A 19,696-nucleotide genomic window follows, 5' to 3' on the forward strand; every position below is an offset into this window, starting at 1 on the left:
TTTCAGTGAGATAAATAAAAATGTTACTCACTCCTGTAAAAATGCAAGGCTTGCTAATTAAAAAAGGGTTAGATAATATGAATAGGAAGGACTCACCAATAGGAGTGAAGGGATGCAAACAGGTAGGTAAGGCCAACTGAATGTACTGAATTTGATAACAAAAACCTACATATTACCAGGGCCTCATGGGCAAAGACATGAATCACATCCAATTTTTAGCAGCTCACTCATGTCACAAGCATGGGAATTGATGCCAAGTATGGGAATTGATGCCGTGCAGGCAAAGCCCATTTGATAGCTGGGAAAATGTTTAAGCAGTAAGTCTGTTTTGAGCTCCCTGAAACAGAGGCTACACTCCTACTTTTAATATGTCTGTATTACTATAACCCTAGTATCTGCGCGTGATTCAGCCCTATAAGAATGACAGATAACAAGAACAATATTAGTGACATAAAATATAGGAATAAAATACACAAAACTAGGGCTAAAAATTTGCATGCAGTTCTAGGCAGTTCTATGGCATCATACAGAAACAGGCATTCAAAAGTTTGCTCCTACAATTTCCGACCCTTTTGTAATTCCAGGAATAGTTAGAACCATTGGAATGTTGATATAAATGAGAGTGTGTAGAGATCTAGAAGATTAGATCCACGTCAGACTTTTGTTTTATTCAGAGGTTTGGCTTCCTGCCCTCTGTTCAGACAATAAATTGGCTGTAACAGAGCTGCTTCTAGCATTCTGTTCAGTAGAAGTATCCCAGCAGAGACAAAATAAGGTAAGCAAGAATGGCAGATTACAGCAGGATTAAATAATTTAAGATTATGTTATCAGACTCTTTCTTGAAATTTTATGAGTGATTGTTTCAGTTGACCTAAAGTTTTCTTAAGAAATCTCTTTCTTAATCTAGTTTATGTTCATTTTTGTGTACTCCTGCTAGTTTAGATCATAGATTTTGTAAAGCCTGGTTTGAAGGACACTATAACCTCATCTTTTATTAGCTAGAGGATGCCAAAAATTCTTTTTTAATCCACTTTTAAATTGGATAAACCTGGAGGAATTACTACCTCTGCTAGCAGGCCTGACAGCTACGACCCAATTCACTTGACTAAAACAGTTCTGACCCTACAAGGATCTTAGACATATGTTAGGAATTTGTCAACATGGTATGAGGTAATATTTGGAACATACCACCACATGTATGAATTCCACAGTTTTAAATGTTGTTTTTATGTACTGAATTTGATTTAATTTAATTTTATGATCACATGTATCTTGGGGTTAGATGAAAGAGAGAACAAGCAAGATCACAATGGGAGCAAGAGAGGCTATATAACAGGTTTTCTTTGCTGTCTTCATATCAATGAATTAATATAATCCATGTAGTGGTAAAAAAGAAATTTCTTCTGCTTTTAGTATGATCTTGTTTTCTTTGGCCACAAACATACTCATTAATTTCTTTAGAGTAATTAGACTGCTGCTAATTTCAGCAGTTTAAAAAACTTTAATTCCTTTATACATAGTTTGGATGCAAAATGAAACTAATCAGAACCAAGTTATGAAAATAGTGGTTGACACTTCTGCAGTGTCTTCTTAGTCCACTTCAATGTATACCTTACAGAAGAGAGAAAATGACTGAAGAAATAGGTATGAAAGACATTAGGATAAAGAAATCAACATAGGAAGATATACATGGCATGAAAGACTATGACAAAGAGTGAAAAATGTGGGTATAGGTGATGTGTGTATAAGAACATGTAATGACAGGAAAGGTTTCTTGAAATGGGAGCATTTATATGTCACACAGTCTTAAGGAATATATGGCTCTTCAAGGTGTGAAAGCTTGTTTTGTTTATTTTAGGGAGTTTTAATTGTTCTGGAGAACAACTAATTGGCTTCTGGAGAGCCAACAGAGGTGAAGTTCTACCACAGACTTTTCTATTTTCTACTTGTTTAAACAAACCAAACTAATTAAGATTTAGTACAGTCCTTCATAACATCAAGGTTACCTGTCCATAGTTCATCATAGAAACTTTCTTCAGAATTTATCCACTTCCTAAACATGTTTCTGAGAATGTCTTTGAACTGGCCTGCCATCTTCTGGAATTCTTCAGTCCTGACTTGAGGACATTCTCCTTTTTGTCTTACTGTTGCGAGTGTAAGCAATGCAGGTGCGAGACTGAAGATAGATCAAAACCAGGAACTGGGATCTTCAGAACTTCTGATTAAGAGCAGCCAAACTAGAATTACACTTGTTTTAAGTAGGAAACTTGAGTAGCTGATTGTGTGGTTTTGAGCCTCGCAGACCCAGCAAAGTCTTGAGTCTTTGCTAATGAGCCCCTAGAGACTTACATCTCTCAAGAGCCACAAGGTGGCATTACTGTCCACACACACCATAGAGCCCGATTCAGGTGGAAGTTTCCAGAGACCAATTTCCTAGTGAAAAAAACCCACATAGAATGTTTTGTTTTTTTTTTGTTTAGAATGCTCAGCGATAAAGCAGTTTCAGCAAGATGTGGGAGACCCAGCCTTTTCATTCTACCTCTGACTGGAAGTTATCATTAATTATATGAGCCCTATTCACAAGGAAGAGCAATCCCATATAACAAATGTTTCACTTTTCAGTGATCTAACTGAATGTTGTTATAACTAGAGTTGAAGAGACTGAATAAGAGCTGTAGTTATCCCTTTTAGTATGGTGACAAGAGAACTGCCAGGGCAGAAGTTTTTCATTTCATGTAAAAAATTGAATACGAAGCTTTGCATCAGGGAAGTGAGCCAAACCAGAAAACAGAACTGCCATACTCTTCCTTGGGTGAATTTACAAACCATTACACTTGTGTCAGAGCCTTAATCTTTCTAGTCTGACAGATATTTAATTATTCTGTGCAAGGCTGCATGGGGCTAAAATTGTACCCATCTTCACTTGTTTCATTCTCCAAGATACCAGACAGAATTGAAGCTTGTTGTTTTCCTTGGTCTGCACTTGCCATTAACACTTGCCATAAACAGGTGACTTCAGGAGAGCATGTAGACTTCAGAATTTCAGCTTTCCTTTCTTTAAACCAAAGTAAGGTCCTTACCTTTCCTGAAATGCAGTGATCTAAATTGCAACTTTGGGATTACCTTAGTAGCTGCCTGGGTGGTTTCACCGTCAAAGCAGTTCACATTCTTAGACATCAAGCTCTCCTTCAGGTATCTAATCTGATATTCCTTAATAATTATAACATATTCCTCAAGTTTCCAAATTCAAGTCCTCATTTCTGAGGCAAGATTTCCTGAACCTTAGTTTAAGATATTGCAATATACCTATGTACACCTCTGAGAGTCAGATCATGCTGTTTTGTCATTAGCATAATTTTCAATCACTTATTAATACTTTGACAATTATCTTATGCTGTATCCACAAAATGAATGTGATTTTTCAATTCAGTTAGCAAAATGTAGCTAGCTTCCTATGATTGACAAACAAAAACTGAAGTCACAAACACTGCTTATATGTTATCCTAGGGGAAGTCTTTCAAAACATATTTGTTCAACACAATTGTGTTATCATGTTGGCGTGCATCTTAGTGAAAGTTTAGGTAGTTAACTGATTTACCATCACTGGAAACACAGTTTTTTTGCTTTGCAAGACAAAGGCTTGGATCATGCAAGCAGTCAAACATTTTTAGAGTCTATCTACTTCTATTAACTGTCATTTACCAAAATTATATTTGAAAACTTGTTTCTCAATGGAAACACAAAGTCTTGTGACAAATTCTTACTCCTACTTTAGGACTCAAAAAGGAAGTCAAGTGAGATCATCATCATCATCATCATCAGTATTTCTTCAACGCCTTGGCAATGCTGCTCCGCTCAGGCCGTATAATGCCGTATCAAGTGCCTCTCCGTAGAAGGGGATCTGTGGGGACGACATGTCTGCGTGCAAGTATGAGAACAGCTCCTGTAAAGTCAGGTAACTCTTCCCCCAGTGACAAATATGTTTATAATCTTGAAAAGAATATTCCAATCCAAGGCAAAATCCAACAAAATTAAGCACGTGGAAGAGGTTTTCTATAATTCTGTCAAAAAGAAAAATATTTGGTGAAAAATAGACCCCCCAAAGCTACCTTTAAAATAACCAGAACAGAAATACTCCTGAAAATACTGACATTACATTTTTCATCCCACCATGTTCATACCAGTAATTCCTAATTCCTTCACTCCCTGGAGAAGAGTGAATGATAAGCAGACCTGCCAACCATTCTAGTTTGGGCACTGTACTAGTTCTTTGGGTGCTGTAGTTCTACTTATAAGTAGAATTCTTGCACTATAGCTACTTTAACTTAAATTTTTTAAATTGATTGTATTGATTATTGTAGTTGTTCCGTTACTTTTTAGAACAGAACCCATCTTTTTTTCTGGAAGCCTGATTGCCAGCTGTCTTTGAAGAGAAAATCTTTGTCCAACCACAAATCAGCTATACATATAATCAAAGGTCCAACACAGAACCTGCCACTTCTGGAGTGTGTGATTCAAGCTGTCAGGATGTGCATCATCCTTGTCTTTCTGCAGAGTTTCTGCTCAGCATAAACAGGGTGGAAAGAAAGCTTCTTGAAAAAAAATGGTTTTTTTTCAAAATATTTGCCTAAATACAGATGTTTTAGAGGAGGTATCTTATTATAAAATAAGTAAAAAAGTTTTTTGTGAAGTCAAGCATTCCTAAAACATTATGCTACTGATGATGCATTCTGTGTATCCTGTTGTTTTGTTTGGCTAATTATTCTGGCAAAGGCAGGATTTTTTGTCTCGCAGCATACCCTGGAGGTCTTTGTCATTTCAGAAATGTCGTAACTGCATTTGAAAGTATCAAATCTCTTCCAGTAAAACAGTGTTCAGCTGAACATAATCAAAATTGTGACTTACAGTGTTATTCTGGAGGTGTCTCATATCCAGGTGTCCAGACATACATTCTTCTGGCATCCAGAACAACACGGTTGCATTTAGGAATGAAAGGGAGCAATTTTCCTCCTGGCAGCTTTTAGTTAGAAAGACTTGGGTTTGTTGGTTTGTTTTTTGGTTTTTTTTTTTTTTTTAGGACAAGATACCTGATCCCCAAACTAAATGCTGCTTTTTAGCTAGCACTCTTACCTAAAAGTCCTATTTATACCCAGATCCAATATTCAAAATGCAAAACTGGGAAACAGGCAAGTTTCCTGGTCACTGACATAACCTTCTCAGCAAAGAAATATTTATTGTCCTTCTTCACACCAATACCAAGTCCTCAAAACAGCTGCCTAAGCCCATACTAGATAATTTCTAGTATGTTGGCTATACTGCTCATAGTTCAAATATACATAGACTATCAAGTAAGAATTGTTAAAAATGCCCTTGATCTTTTTCTAATGGAATGATGTAATTTCTTTGTTGATAGTAAAATGAATTATAACTCATTTTTTATTAGGGTTTAGGCTGCGAAAAACATCGAAATGCTATATACTAACTGACAATTCAAAAATAGTGCATTTTGATATAGATGAAGATGGTCATCATGAAATATCTACCAAGGATTCACAATCCCATGAAGGTAATGTTCCTTAAATACCAAAACTCACCAATTGCCTGTATAGTACTCAGGAAATTTTCAAATGTACTATTACTGTGATCCTGTTCTCTGTAGACATAACAATATATTAGATCTGTATGATCTATACTGATATGATACTGATAATATACTGATAATGATACTGATAATGATACAAGAATACTTTTATCCTGATTTGCAGTAGGTTTATTATATATTTAAATGATACGATTATATTGTTTACACTCATTTCATTAAGTGGGAAGTCTAGACATTTAGCTCAAGAGAGAGACAAAGGAAAGGTAATGCTCAAAAACAAACGCAAAATGGAGAATAGGGCACATTTTGGAATTTGTGGGGTTATTTTGTTTTTAATTGAACTCTTTTGTTTTTAATTGAACTCTTTTGTCTCAAAAGGGGCTTCAGTATTTGACAACAGAGATGTTATTGATAGCTATCATCATGCAAAGACTTGTTAGAGGATAGAAAAAAATTAAATAATATCAAATGCAATTATTGTAGAATTATGCAATTATTCTAGAATGGTACCATTTCCAGAGATATGAAAGTAGGAAAAAAACTCAATAAAACACATTTTAACCAAAATAGAGGAAAAAGTTGAAATCTTTTAGTTGGATTAATTGATTAATTAATCTTTAATTGAATTACTAAAACTTTCATTCCATTAAATTGAGAATAATGACAGCTACACTGATAGGGTACTTAAGTGTGTTTTATATATTTTTCAGTATCTTTTTCTTGATAACTCCATCAAATTTTGGAGTCACTCAGAAAATTATTATTGTTAATTTATGAACAGAACCAAAACCTGTATAGGTACACAATGGAAGCAGTTTGTGAACAGATACATGGTCTGACAAGCCTGATGTAGAAGACACTGATATTCCTAGAACACAAAAATGACACCAAGATCAAACCAAACAAAAAAGCCCAAAAACCCCAACAACAACAAAAAAGGAAATGTTGTGTAATATAATTGCACACATAAACACCAAAGACATATATTCCTGATGCAGTTGCAACAACGTAATATTAGGAACAAGTTGTATCAAGGATGTTTGTGACATTTTTACCAGAAGTGGATGATGTTTTCCTCAGCTGACTGGCTCTGTGATTCAGGCTGATGTTAGAAAAGCCAGAAACAAGCTGCCATTGTTTCTTCTTGCCTTCCACTCCCATACATTTAATATTAAGGTACTCACTTTCACTGCCAAGGGACTTCAGGCTCCTCTTTAATAGCACGCTAGGCTTTACAGCTGGTCACCAACTTCTTGCTTCTTAGGTGCATTCTCTGTTGCAAAATATAATTTAGCAATCAATACACTTTTCAAGCTCAGTGTTCAGACTTCAGTGTACCTGTTCACAAGTCTAACCATACAATCTTATAGGGTCAAGTGAATTCAGAGACCCTCAATAAAAGAAATCTGATGTCTGTTGTAGTTAGACATTTCTTCTCAGATTATGTTTCAAAACAATTTTTGAAGTGGTTTCTATTATTTTTAAATCTGAGGAATGCTTAGATCTCTAATTCCATGTATTTGTTAAATACCTTCTATTTTAGATATTGCGTGGTTAAGCGTGTTCACAAGGAATGAAGCACCAGGTAATGAAAAACATCTTGTGGGGAAAAAAAGGTATCATCTCTGTTAGGGTCTGGTTCAGAAAATATATTAGAGCATAGGAAAAGAAGGTAGTAGTGTTTTACACATACACTTGCCATTAGAACTAATATGTTGTATCAGATTTTTCACTTAGCTCAGGTTACTGGACAGGTCTAAAAATAAAAGAGCCTTTCTGTGTTCCATAAGTAGAAATCTTCAAAGCTAAAAAATTTGTAAATTAGGAGTAGTGACTTGGACTGAAAGCAAATGTATGTAAGGGAATATCTTGTATACAAACTGGAACATACAATTTCTTTCTGTAGACAAGTGTAGGTGTTCCACTGCTGGCATATGAGTCTTAAAGTGAAGACCTGTTTTAGCAGGAGAGGAAAACCGAAGAGAAATTAATATGAAGAAGGAGGAGGCTTTGGGAACTTTCATATTATACACTTACGAAATTATTGAGAAAATCAAAGATATATTAGTTCAGGTATTACAGTGGAAGAAAAATGCACTCTAATTCCAATAATCAAGGGTTCCTGTAACAATAAGAACAAATCTGGTCCAGTACCAGATGTACCTTGAAGAAGGGACAAATGAAGATTTCTAAGGAACAGTATAAAAATACTGATATCCTCCCAAATACCAAAGCTTTACGTTTTAGGGATATCCCTAAGCAAGACTTTTTTTATTTATTTAATTTCAAGGCATTTTCTTTGCATGGATTTTAAAATTGCCCCTTAGACTCTGGTAAGGTTTTAGTGACCAGAGAGACAAGGTAATTAATTCAAAATCCATCAGAGTGGAAGTATCATTGATATACAATCACAAAAATGTTCCTTACTTTCCTTGCCATTCTCTGGCTGCTTGATAGACCAGTTGTCACATCTTTTATAAGTGATAAAGTTGGGCTCCTTTGGACTTACTCAGACTAAACAATGTATAAGCAAGTCACAATAAACTCCAGATGGAGCAAGACAAGGATAGTTGAAATATAAGTTATGTTGATGGGTGTCCCTGGTGAACTGCATGGACTCCTGCATACCTCCTTTGTTGTCACTCTTGCCTTCAATAGAGAACACTCTTGACTTCGATAAGAAACCTCTCTTGCCTGTTGATATGTCTCTTAAATGCTTCAACTAAAACTGGACCACTGCCCCTGAGGCAATCTAAGGTGATATCACAAAAAGTAATACAAAATAACTGAATTGTAGACCTTCTATAGTAGCCTACTATATTTATCTGAATACTCATTTAAACTGAATAAGGCATAGTCAGTTTGAGTTTTCTTAATTTTTAACAAGGAATTTTTATGCTATTTTCATGCTAAAGTGGTCTCAGAAAAATTCCTTCAGAAGAATAATATAAAAGCATTACACTTAAGGAAAGTTAAGGCAACTAAAACCAGGTACCAGAGAAGCTAAAATTAGTCAAGTGAGATGAATACATTCTGCTAATTCTGTGTATCCTTCAAAAGCTAAAATTGCCTTTGGTAATACATAAAAAACCTCCAAACTCCTTAACTGTAAGTGGTAATGCATAATAATCTAACATTTTAAAATTTGTATTCAGCTGCTGCAGTTAAACATATAGATCAACTGCCACTTTCTTTCATATTTTCTGCCTTAAATGGAACTTGTCATACTTCTAAAAGCACAAGTGGTGTTTTTTGAAGTAAGTTTGCAAGCCAGTCAGATAAGTATAACATCACTCGGCAGTCATTGTAATATGTAATTACAATGTATGTAATACATATGTATTGGCTTTTGCTAGGTAATGCTCTTGTGTGCTGTTAGGGTTGGCAAAGGTTACCTTAATTTATTTAATTTTTGCTGATGTCTTGAAGTACCAGAAGGTAACAATGAACATTGTCACTTTAGCAGGCTGAAGAATCTCCCATATTATTGATATCACCTTACTTCCTGCAGGTGAAAAAACAGTTTTAGCTCAAAAATTGAATTTATCCAATGCACCCACAACTACAATAGTAAAAGGATTATTATCTAGAAACATGCAAAAAGTAGAGGGGAAAAAAATCCTACATTTTTCATATCGACATATACATAGCCAGGTGTATAGAGTAAACGTGTTTACTACGCATATGAGTTATCTACCACTACATTTGCCTTCATAGTTCATATGACATGTAGTAATGTACAACTGATATTTCATACATTGACCATAAAAGTAGAGAAATTAACTATATATATGGCAAATTTAAAGTCTCACAAAGTCACAGGCTTTAAATACTTTAGACAAGAGAATGGTATCAAGAGTAATTATATTTATTCCTATTCCCATGCCTATAAAGTATGTTTTCTCTTCGTAGGGCATATTTAGCTCTTCTTTATTTTATAAAGTGATACTCATATTATTACAATATTCTCTTCTGTGTAAAGCAGATTCTAAAATTTTGGTGAGCCTCACACAGAGATCAAAGCATAATGAATTTGTCTTTTTGTGCAAGAGTAAGAAAAATCTCTCTCTGAAGGTAAGAAGTTGTTTATTTTCTTTATAACATGTGGATGCCCTCTCTTACTGTAAGACAATTTCCCCCACAGAACTTTTCAAATTCATTTTTCTTACCACCTTCCATATTTCATAACTTCTGAGTATGTCCCCTTATTCTTTTTTGTGAAATACTCAGAGAAGATTATTGCAAAAGTTTTTGGGTTGAATAGTTGATTACTGCCACTAGAAGATAGTCAGGGATGTTGAGTTCCAGTCTCTGTGGAGGAAGAGGGAGCTTCTTAGCCAGAAAACATGCAGGAAAATAAGAGGAGAGTAAAAAAGCAGAAATCTTGCCTTGGAAAGAGGTGAGTTTAAGATGGAAATTGTTTTCTTCCAATGAATGCACATCACAGAACAAGGAATGTGATGAAGAAAACACAGCTGAACATCCGGTTTCAAACATTTGCCATCTGGCGTCTAAGCATTCCCATTTTCTCCAATCTTTTGAAGGTTTGCTTCTGATAGGAAGGGAAGGCAAGGCTGGTCTTCCCCGGAGAGGGATTAAAACCAGCGCTGAAATCTGTCTGAGGAAGAATATTTTGTTGCAATTTACCATCTACAGCAGAGCAAAGGTCCAAGAAGCTCTGTTTATACAGAGATGTTGAGATAAAGAATAACCCTCTGTTAATGTCAGCCATGCACGATGGTGGAAATCACCAAATGCTTTCTCAAAAAGTCATGGATTTTTTTATTTGTTTTTAACTCACAAATGACTATTCATAAAATCTATTTCCTGAATTTTTCTAGGGAAATGTATATAGTAAGACACATAAATCATATTTTACCTATTACTCACAGAAAGGGATTTTCCTTTCTGTCCCTGAAACAGCAACTATTTTTAAAGGATTTTTCTGGTTCAGAGATTGCCTTCTCATAAATCAATTTTTTGAAGGGTGTTCTACCAAATCAAGACAAGAACTGAGTGTTGAGCCTTAATGGATTTATCATAGCACGGGTCCCCCATGGGGTGATAATTAACATTGACTCCATGATTTCAGAAGGCTGATCAATTGCTATATCATATCATATCATATCATATCATATCATATCATATCATATCATATCATACCATACCATACTTCTAAGGAACTCATTGCCCTTGCAGACAGTCCGACACAGCTTGGACCAGATTGGACAATTGATTCCAAGCATCATCACCAGTGTCCAATTAAGAAATCACCCTTCGGTAAACAAATCTCCATAACACATTCTACATGTGCACAACAACAGGCGCAGCAAGTGGTTTATCATTCTTTTCTCTGATCTTCTCACAGCCTTCCCCAGGACAGTGCCTGGGAAAGTTGTGCCTGCTGCTCTCTGTGGCCAGAGAGCTGCAGCCACAGGATTTTCCTTTCCAATGAACTATTTTAAAATTCCAGGTCATACCAGATTATGTTTCTTGACACAATAGAAAGCAGTTATCTGAAGATGAAGACATACTTAGCATCTACCAAATATGTAAAACCTTGGAAAGATCACAAACCTTTCTTTTTCCAGCACAATACAGATAATTTCCTTAGTCTCAACAGGGATTCTGGTATGGAACAGGACAAGGCTTCTTATCTGGAAAAAATTTTGGTATCCTGGTACAATATGGTTCAATCAGGGTTGCATTTCTAAATAGGACCTGAACATTACATAGTTTGAAGGACTGTCTTGAGTATTTGAATTCAACCCAATTCATTTTGCTGTGCAAATTGTGAAACAGGAATATATTAGTGAATTTTTTTCAATAATTTGTCAATTTTTTAATCTGGGATTATTTGAATGTAATAATTAATGAACTTTTTAAAAAATATATAATTTTTTTTAGAACTAATGCCACATTTGATGGGTTTGAAAAGCAAAATATGATGAAAAAATTACCAAATTAAATTTAAAAATTAATAAATCTGTTTGTTGTAAACACAGGTCTTAAAAGCATCCTGTTCAGAGCCAGATTGTCCTTCATTTAAGGGATGTGGTACGAACACTTGCAGCCATGAAAATCCTGACTTTAAACAGGTATACAATCATGATCAAACAAATATAACCTGTGTGTGAGACTGTATATGCAAATACAGGTGTGAAAAAAGGACATCTGAATTCACCCTGTTACTCATTAGGTGACAAATTGCTTACTTTTCTTTGAGCTGATTTTTTTTCTCAGAAAAGGAAAAATACAATAATGACTACATCCTTCAATCTCCAGCCAAAATATCTGACTTTGAATTAAAACATGAGAGGTGAATATGTTTCCTGTATTATTATGCTTATACAAAATAAAGGGAGACACAAAGTAGATTTTATCTGGTACAAATTCTTCAGCAAGATACAGAAAATCTGGGTGAGTATATTAGCAGAAGGTATCTAGAAGGATCAGATTACAAAAGTTATGATGTTTAAAGAACTAATGAATCCATCAGTCATAAATTTCTGGGAAGTAATAAAACCCTGTCATTTTCAGGGTTTTTCCAGATAAATAAGAAATTCATCTGATGGATTTCATGTAATCAGATGATTATAAATCGGGAGTAATGGATTATGGACAGAAATACAGATAAATGGGTGGTTTCTTCACATGTTTTTGTGACAAAAGCTTGGTTTTGTTGACTCTTCTGTATATAGAAATGATACAACATAGTAGACACATGAAGGAAATTAATTGCTCTTTGGGATACCTAAACTTTAGTAGATGTTATAACCTAGACAAAATGCAAAACTAAGGAAACGTAACTAATAATATTTTTAATTAGGATTGTAGCCCTGTGGCTTTATCAGTCAACTGAAAAGCCAGTCTTTCCAATTTCACTAGGCAAAATTAGAACTATCTGGACCCAAGTAGTTTCAGAACTTCATAAGATGTTCTGTGAAACCCTGAAAACCTGAAATTCCCAGCCTAAAATTTCTAAAATGCTGACTTTTCTCCTAAATCAGGAAGCATTGAATTTCCAATTCCGGTAAATTGACATCTCTCTGAAATGATTTCCAACAGGTATGAGCTACACTACTGATAATTAATGAACAAATCTGCTACATTCTGAGCCTGGAAAATCTAAGCGGGTCCTTCAGTTCACGTTCTGTTGAGTTACTCTTCTGCCACTAATATTCTTTGGCTCCCCACAGAAGGAGAAAGCAGCAAAGCTTAGGAAATTTTTAATGCAACTTTTAGTCTCCCCCTTGTATGTTATAAACGATCACAGTCATATTGACTTTTGCAAATTATTTTTAATACACTTTTTTATTTCATACAATTTTTAAACTGGAGCTGTTCACAGAGGTTTAGTGTCCTTAGGGCAGCAAGTTTTGGGAGACATCTGGAAAGAGCTGCAACAATTACCTGTAGAGATCTATATATCACTTAGGGTTTTTAAACATAGTTAAAATGAAAAATTCTTTCTGGGAACCCATTCATTACGTAGTAAGACAGATAGTGGTCTGCTCATCGTGGTTTCTTACTGATACCCTGAAATAGAAGAAAAACAGTCACTCATTTGTATGAGGAGAAATCAGAAGCCTGCACTTGAACCACATCCAGCTGGGTAAAGAGGCCAAATCATAGGCAACTCTGAATCATGAGATTCCTCATAAATGTTCTAAAATGAATGTACTGATCAGTACATTCCTGGTGTAATGAATAATGCCTGCATTGTCCTTAGGATCGTACTGCACTGAGATGGAGAAATACTTCTCGTGGATAATGACAAAGCTATTCAGGGCTGCAATGTGATATTTAATCTGCTAGCTTTGAATAGCTAATCTTAAAGACAGGCATTTTCTTTTTTTCTGTTTGAAGACTGGCAGTAGAATTAGCAGAAATGTGAGAATCTGCGGACCCTATCATTATAACAGGAAGAGTTGTATAGAGTATTGTAAACTTTCATTTCAGTAACCAAGGCAACTGAAACATTGAGACATGGTTCACAATCAATATTAAATGAATCTTCTTTTATTAAATTAATTTTAATATATTGATTAGATTGTAATGACAATAAAATAATTATTTAAAATTACAGCAAGTAATAGTTTAATAACATCTGATTGGGGATTAAGTCAGAAAGGCAACACCAATTTTTATTGCAATGCTCTTTTGGTTCAAGTGGAAAACCGCACTGTAGGCACAGCTATGGCCTTACACAGTTCACACAGTGGCAGCATCCCAGACAGAGCAGTAGTGGAGAAGCCAACAGTTCACTCAGGACATTTGCTTATGACTGTGATTATTCTAACTCTATAATAGACCATGCTTAGCATAATTAATAATATCATAGAAAAAAATGCAATTAACTACACAACAGAATGATCTCAGAGCTACAGAACAGTATTTCACTTTAGATTCTCCACTTAAAAGGTTTTAGCAGTTCCCCCACCCATTGCTCATAATTCTCCCAGTAGATAAGACAGCCCCCATTTTATCATTTGCACTAATTATTGTGTGAATTTTTTACTATTTCTCTTTTTTTACTCTTCCAGAAGTGCAGAAATTAGTGAGCATACAATGGTTATCAGAGAAGTACACATCTTCAGTACATATACACTACTACATCTGTAGTATCTCACTTTATTGTAACTTCTGTTCTGGTTCAACCATAATATTTAATGTATTCTTGACCCATTGCTACACTCAGACCTTTGATGATGTATTCATCACCCTCTCATCTTTTCTGAAGTACTAGTAGCATCCAATTTTCCCTCTGTTTCAGATCTTCATTAATTAACACATATGCGTAAAAGAATACTAAAGGATAGTATTCAGCAATTTCAATTGCTGGGTCAGGCTGTTTTTCTTACAAGTGATTGTTCCCTGCTGGATAATGCAAGGTTATTAGATCATTGTGTCTGGACAGCATTTGCCAAAGTTTTGACAGGAATATTCCAGCCTGGGTGGACTGGGACCTGAAGTACTGCAGCTGTGAAAGTTCTGTTAAGAGCTGTAAAAGTTTTTATTCCACAAGCCTCTCTATTTTACTGAGTAGTTTGATGAAGACAAGAAGGAAGGAGACTATACCAGAGGCTGTGGAGTCATGAAAGACTTTAGTAAGAAACTTATTCTTTACTCCAGTAGGCCAAAATAAACTCCAAACATGTAAAATCTGGTGAGGCCCCCTAAGATACCTTGATCCTGAAGTTTTTACCTTGTAAGTACCGACAATGCCATGTTTACTGTGCTTGGCAGCAAGCTGACAGACACAGGCCTTTTTGGCACCCAGCATGCAGCCTGAGGTTTTTGGGGGTTTTTGCTCCAAAAGTTGATTCATTTATTGAAAAGCCAGGGAGTGATCTGCAAGCCTCACTCACTCTTCAGTGGTCACATATGGCCAGCGCAGAGTCTAATGGATTTTGAAGGTGGACTGTTCTGGGCTGAACATTCCTGTCATTCAGGGCTGCTGTATCAGAGATCCTGCACCTTCAGTATGAATCGAATCCAAGGTGACAGAGTGAATGCCGCAGCTGATATTGCCAAAACATTTTTATTGATCACCTTGGCAGCAATATACAGGCCAAAATTTGCTTTCAAATGTGTGTTGGAGGGATGTCCAACACACCTGGAGCTGACTGACCCAGGGCTGGAAGCACAGCCCAATTTGTCAGGAAGGACCAGCTGCGGTAAAAAAATAGACTGAGGTGTGTTGCTCCAGCTAGCATCCAAGCCCCTGCACCAGATATTCATTCAGACCCACTCTCCTGCCAGGGGAGAGAATATGCAAGAAATGACACCTCACTTCTTAACATTTAAAAATGTTTGTTGAACCACAACAAGGGACTGAATAAGGAAAAAGGGGCAGTGCTGGGTGCTTAGCTGCTTAACTTTCAATATTAGAAAACTTACATAAAGAGACACCAGATCTTAACAGAACTTCTTCTAACCTTATAACATACATTTAACATTTGCAAGAGCCAACACCACACTATCAGTTTATTAGAGAATAGCAAGAGCAAAAGTAAGGGAATTTTTGAATTAAGACAAAAACTCAAAAGTAAAATATATGAAGGTCAGAAAAAACCACAAGTGATGCAAAAGCACTTACTCACCTCCTCCCCTGACCAATGCTCAGCCAGTCTCTGAGTAGTAGTCTTCTCAGAAGCAAACACCCACAGAAGCAAACACCCCACCCACCTCCTCCCAACCCCACATTTTCCATCCTTTACATCCTTTATGACTAGCCATGACATCACATGACATAGAGTATCCCTCTGGCCACTCTGACACAGCTGTCCTCCTAGATGTGTTCTGTCTCATCCTCTTGCCCATCCCAGCTTACGCACTGAGGCTGAGTGGAAACAAAGAGAAGCTCTTGATGTTGTGCATGCACTGCTCAACAGCCAAAATTTCCAGTGGTGTGTCATCAATCCTGTTTTAGCCACAAACCACATAACTAATCTGTAACACCTTCCAATGTCCATAACTTCTGTGATACAATTGAGGTGGCAGCTCAGTTTTACTAGTTTGCTTGTCATCATTGAATGACTCTTGTCTCTTTGATCACACGCTCTTTCATTCCTTTGATTCTCTTTGATCTGAGGCAAAATGTAGATTGCAGTGTGCCCCACACTCTGTGTAACACATCGTAACACGACAAAATGTTCTGTTTCAGCTGGCCTTCAATTCCATTCCTTTTTATCTTCTAGTTTCTTCCTAGGTTACAGTGCAGGATCTGAACCTAGCTTGGAGTAATGCTCATTGTGCCATATTTGATCTGACTTTCTATAATTTTGAGTCTATTCATTTTAAAACTTGTATACGACTCTCTCACATCTTTTTCTGTAGTTCCCATCACTGACATGTTTTTCTTTAGCCTGTGAAGACAATATTTGTGGCATTTTTCTAACATGAGCATATGTGTTCTATTTCAAGTGCATTGTGAACCACTTGAAGGACATGAATAAAGGTGAATTTTTTGTCATTAAATGTGAAACCTAAGCTGTAAATTTGTTCTTCATTTAATGCAACGAAAAGCAAAATATCAGATTGTAACTAAAAATCAGCAGCTTTTTTCTTGGAACTTGCAAATTGTCTTGAGTCCTACTGTAGAAACTGTCCTTGGGAGGAACATTATCTGGCAGTAGTCCACCACATTCTCCAGGTTTTCTCATCATCCTCGTTTACAGGTCATAATAGAAAATCACCTCTGCCATAATTTCTTGCAAAACATTTTGCTCTTTCCAATGACCTGCTGCACATCCCAGCCCTGATGGTGCTTCATTATGCTTCTATTTTGAGTTCTTCTTCCTTCTCCCACCCAAATAGTGTCATTCTCCAAATCATTTTCCTCTTACAGTTTTCCATCTAATTTTCCATCATTTCATGCAGGTACAGTAGGTATTTTTAAATCTCTGAATCTCAATTTGCCTTTGTAAGCATATAAATTTTGCTTTACAAAACGCCTTTGGAATCTCCCTTGCTCTAGCATGAATTTCTGTGTTGTACATATGAATCTCTTTCCTTGCTTCTACTGGTTTTCTTTCACCAAACATTCTTATTCCTTTTATGTTTATTTTTTACCATTCCAAGTCCCTAGTAGGTATTTGTTTCTCAAAGACAAATTTTCTTCTACTTCCTTAATAGTATTTTTTAAAACTTTAATATTTTTTGATTGAAGCTGCAGACACTGTTGTTACATTTAATTGATCAGGACAGAGCTGCTTCCCATCATAGCTTTGCTGATAACAGAAGGTGTATTCCCCAAGTTTCTCTGAGGTACTCCTCAATAACTGCAAGACAATTTCTTTCCATCTCCTGTTGTCATACGGGCTAAAAGGACACATTGCTCCTTCTGTCAAAAGGTGGTTATTGCCAACACTGTAATCTCCAGCAAGCTGATTCCCTTAAATGCGCTCCTGCTTTCCCTCAAGGATTCTGTTTCCTTTTAGAGGTCCCCTTAAGCAATGATAGCACACCAGACTAGTCAGAGTTATAGAACTGGGCAGAACATGGGCAGACTTATAGAAGATAGGCAGAGCAAGAGTGTTGAAAGTTAAAATAATTTGATTTTGATATGTTCAGTCTTTCCCGAAGGATATTCTAAATTCCCTGCTGTCTGGCAGGAAGCTGAGCTGGAGGAAACACAAATCTCAGCCTTCTGTTAATTAATGTCCCACTATTAGCACCAAGTAACTACTCACACAGTATTTATTCACAGTTACTCCTTCTCTCAGTGCACAGAGGCAGGAGCAGGGGCTCACACCCCAGCCCAGCAGGTTCCAGGCAGCTGTGCACAGTCACACCCAAGGCTGATGGTCCCAGCAGCTGTGCTCACACACACTGCCCTGGAATCTCAGTCCAGCTACAGCCGCCGCTTGGATGTGATGTGGATTACACGACCTGTGGTAGCGCTGGAGGAGTGCTGGAGACCACGGGCAGGTTCAGCAGCCCTTTGGAGCCCCAAGCTTAGCAGGTTCTGCAGATTTCAGCACACACTCTTCCTCTCTCCGGCGAGATGTTTTTTTGCAACTATTTTTCCATCCCCACCCTGAGATGCCCAGTCAGCACAAACACGTACACCCACCCACCCTCACACACACACACACACACACACACACACACACACACTCTCTCACACACACAGAGTAGCTCTTTGAACAACAGCTATTGGTCCAGAGATGGATCTTTTTAAAAAGTGCATTGGAAACTGGAGATATACAGAAAAGCCACAGCTAATAGAGTGTAAGTTAAGAGTAGTTTCTACTGTAACATTCTAATTTTACTTCAAAAGAGACAAGCAAAACTGTGGATTGACATTTTACTGCTAGTGGCAATTGATAGGGTAGGCCTAAGGTGAGAAAATAACCAAATTAAAAACTTAAGTTATCATAAATACACTGAGTAAACTGTGCTGGTGTTTTTATGAAGCAAAGGAATGCATCTATTAGTCAGTATTACTCAGTCTTTTGAGGGACATGGGTATTACTTTTATTCATAGTTATCACAGAATCTATCCCAAAATTATTAGTTGTTGCCTAAGGTTTATTTAAAAATTGGTAAATATGAGTCACTGGAGAAAAGTATAACAAGCATAAAATATAACAAACTAACAGCATTCATGAATTTTTGTCACGTTTGACATTATAGAATGGCATTAGAAATACAATGTGGTTTTTACTTTGTGTATTTTCATAGCTGAGTGAAGAGAATAACCTTTTCATCATGCATAACCAAGGAACTTCAGTGCAGTTCCAGTGCTATGAAGACAGAAGTTACTATCTGTGTGTGAATGATGACTCACTTGATATTCGCAAGCTGGAAAACAAAGAGCCCAATGAGGAAAAAAATTTTTACTTCAGGGTGTCATATTTAGAGGAAAAGTAACTTGTCTACTTTTCAGATGCCCATACATCTCCTAAGAAGATGAGGAAGTTTGAGACCAGCTAATTTCTGTTTGGGCTAAATTTTTACATTTTCATAATTTCTAAGCCACCAACATCCTTTATTTCTGGACATTCAATAGCAAAAGAGGAAGGTCAAGTCTGAAAAACATACTAACTGATCAGTCTCTGTGTCCTACCTTCCAATTGTGTTTTTTAAGGAAACAAAATATTCTGGTGTGGGAAAATATACTGGGGATATTTCAAAGATGGCAACAATAAGGAACATATATGAAAATGATCATAAAATATGCCATTAGTTTTCCACGCGATAAGCATTTTACTTTTTATAAACTGTCTTTTATAAGCTCACCTGTGTGTGAAAAGAAAACTTTCAGAAGACTTTCAGAACTTGTTAAATGCATATGTACACATCCTGACTGACTGACTTGGAGAAAGAGTCAGAAAAGGTGTCTTGACTCTTTCTGAGAGTAAGGGAAGATGCTGGAAGCTAGATGTCTCTGCACCTGTTGCTCCAAGCCAGCCCATGTAGTACACTATGCAATTTCAGCATCTCTCCAGCATGGCAGCTCTCTAAGAAAATGTACCCAGACCATCAGATGCACAATGTGCAGGCAGAGAGAGGGAGGCACATTGAACTGATGGGCTATAAGAGATGCCTGCAAACACAGCAGAAAATTGCTCTGACATATTGGCT

General features: G+C 36.5%; 2 long non-coding RNA genes across 15 annotated transcripts in view; one reads left to right on the forward strand and one right to left on the reverse strand.

The window, feature by feature from the left end:
* The window catches only part of LOC102073932 (uncharacterized), a 39,462-nt gene that overhangs the window by 2,096 nt on the left and 17,670 nt on the right, over positions 1-19,696 (reverse strand). For 5 of the 13 annotated variants that reach the window (XR_012578061.1, XR_012578062.1, XR_012578063.1 and 2 more), the window contains 7 exons: positions 13,016-13,141; positions 9,991-10,220; positions 9,772-9,913; positions 8,998-9,107; positions 6,787-6,875; positions 4,906-5,017; positions 2,413-4,061 (listed from right to left, as the gene is read on the reverse strand). This is a non-coding gene — a long non-coding RNA (uncharacterized LOC102073932). Of the gene's footprint in view, positions 1-2,006; positions 4,062-4,905; positions 5,018-5,594; positions 6,876-8,997; positions 9,108-9,771; positions 9,914-9,990; positions 10,221-11,179; positions 11,260-13,015; positions 13,142-19,696 lie in introns of those variants that run through there. The other 8 variants (XR_012578059.1, XR_012578066.1, XR_012578068.1 and 5 more) reach the window with 8 other exon arrangements.
* On the forward strand, positions 3,823-19,212 carry LOC102060985 (uncharacterized). Of its 2 annotated transcripts, XR_012578056.1 has the most exons (7): positions 3,823-3,955; positions 5,444-5,566; positions 7,146-7,187; positions 9,588-9,676; positions 10,802-10,882; positions 11,608-11,700; positions 18,794-19,212. It is a non-coding gene; the product is annotated as an uncharacterized LOC102060985 (long non-coding RNA). The 2 variants fall into 2 exon arrangements; XR_003380622.2 differs by lacking the exon at positions 10,802-10,882.

This window comes from Zonotrichia albicollis, chromosome Z (genome assembly GCF_047830755.1).
Source record: "Zonotrichia albicollis isolate bZonAlb1 chromosome Z, bZonAlb1.hap1, whole genome shotgun sequence".
NCBI classification, from domain to species: domain Eukaryota; kingdom Metazoa; phylum Chordata; class Aves; order Passeriformes; family Passerellidae; genus Zonotrichia; species Zonotrichia albicollis.